This window comes from Bos taurus, chromosome 10, assembly GCF_002263795.3.
Source record: "Bos taurus isolate L1 Dominette 01449 registration number 42190680 breed Hereford chromosome 10, ARS-UCD2.0, whole genome shotgun sequence".
Lineage (NCBI taxonomy): Eukaryota > Metazoa > Chordata > Mammalia > Artiodactyla > Bovidae > Bos > Bos taurus.
Window position 1 is genome coordinate 46518962 of NC_037337.1, and position 2220 is coordinate 46521181.

Genomic DNA, 2220 nt, shown 5'->3' on the forward strand with positions numbered 1-2220 from the left:
AAGTCTGCTCTTCTTTTCTGTTTCTCTTCAACCATTTGTTCATTTATTCAACACATATTGTCTGTACTCCTGCCACATGCCAGGCACTAAAAGTACAAAGACTTAGAGCTCCAAGCTATGTGGGGGCCTCCTCTGTTGACATCTCTTTGCCACTATCAAGATGGAAAGTATAATATCACTCCTTTCCCCTTGCTTCTTCACTGACTGACTGGACATCAGATCCTCTGAATTTTAAAGTGCTGTCTAGACATGGAGTCTTAGGCCTTAAAACTGTGAAAATGACTTCACACTTAAAGGGCCTGGCTTGGTGCTTGGTATACAGTAGACCCTCAATGAATGTCCATTTCCTTGAGAACTTGTCTAGTAGGAGGGTTGATGTGGGTGATGGAGGATGGTAGCCTGAAATCACTGATAGTTAGCCCAGAAGGGTAGATTTTTATCCTTTTTAAAGGAACCCAGGACAGATTATTCATTCAATAAATATCACTGATGCTCAAGACTCACAGAATATAAAACTGAAACAACACAATGTCTCATTCTCAAAGGGACAAGGAAAGGAGCAAGAGAAACAGACAAGCAAAGAGGTAATTGCAACCCAGCATGATAAGTGCTATGACGGGAAGTACAGGATGTTGCCTAGCCACAAACAAGGGGCAACCCACCCAGGCGGGTGGGTGGGGGTGGGGGAAGCATCACGCAAGACTTCCTGGAGGAAGTAACATATGACCTGAGCCGTGAATGATACATGGACGTTAACCAGGTAGGGTGGGGGAGGGGGGCATGGCATCTGAGGCAGAGGGAACTGTACCCTGCAAAGGTTCAGAGACTCAGAGAGAGTCTGAGACTGCCAGTCTGGCTGGAGAGTCGTGTGCAAGGAGGTAAAAAGCTGGGAGGTCAGGTCAGCAAGGAAGACAGACGTAAAGGGCTACTGACTCTCTGTAGCAGAGAACTGCCATGATAGAGAAATCTAGGTCCCCAGGATTCAGGAATCCATCAGGGGTTGCACTCTGCCAGGTCTTGGGAGAGGGTATAAGGGTGCCGAGTTGCAGTGATAAGATAGAGGAAAGAAAGGAACCGCTAACAGTCTGTAAGATGTTCACCTGCATTAGTGATCTGAGAAATGCAAATAAAATCCACAGCGCACACCTATGTAGAGCCAAATAGGAGAGATTAGAATGCAGATGCGACTCCCCCCAACTGTAATCCTGACTGGACCCCTGACACTGTGTCCTCTGGGAGCCTACAAACCCCTGGGAGGGAGAGGCTCATATGCTTTAAGAAGTAGGATTTGGGTGGAGAAGAGAATCCTAGACTTAGAGAACCTCTACCTCTGCCTAATCTAATCTGAACCTTATCTAATCTGACAATTCTGCTATCTGGAAATTGAAGTTGAGGGTGCAACTCTTTGCGACCCCATGGACTGTAGCCTACCAGGCTCCTCCCTCCATGGGATTCTCCAGGCAAGAGTACTGGAGTGGGTTGCCATTTCCTTCTCCAAGGGATCTTCCCGACCCAGGGATCGAACCCAGGTCTCCCGCATTCCAGGCAGATGCCTTAACCTCTGAGCCACCAGAGAAGCCCTGAACCTTATCTAATCTGACAATTCAGCTATCTGGAGTATCCAGCTAACCAGAAAATGAAATTCTCACATATCCAGATCGTCTGTTTTATAGCCCCAGACCCTCCCATGAGGTGCCTGATGCACTGGAAAGAAGTGGGGCTTTGGTCTGCTCAGGCTGGGGTCCTGCTTCCACCACTGGCCTGCTGTGTGACCTTGGCCTGCACCCTGACCTCTCTGGAGCCTCCATCTATGAAATGGGAACAATAATACCTGCTCGCAAAATGGTGATTTTCCTGCTCTGTCTCCCTTAGCCAAATACTTAAAAAAAAAAAAAATCATTCATTTATTTATTTATCTGGCTGTGCCGTGTTTTACTTGCAGCACATGGGATTTTCAATCTTTGTTGTGGCAGGCGGGATCTTTAGCTGCAGCATGTGGGATCTAGTTCCCTGACCAGGGATTGAACCCATGCCCCCTGCATCGAGAGCACAGAGTCTTAGCCACTGGACTACCAGGGAAATCCCTCCCTTGGCCAAATACTTAATGTTTGGAAACGGAGAGCAGGGATCCATGTATCATGGTCAGAACCATTTTCTGAGGTCACCAATACCCATAATTTATGCATTTATGTAATCACACCAAAGGTTATAAGCATATTT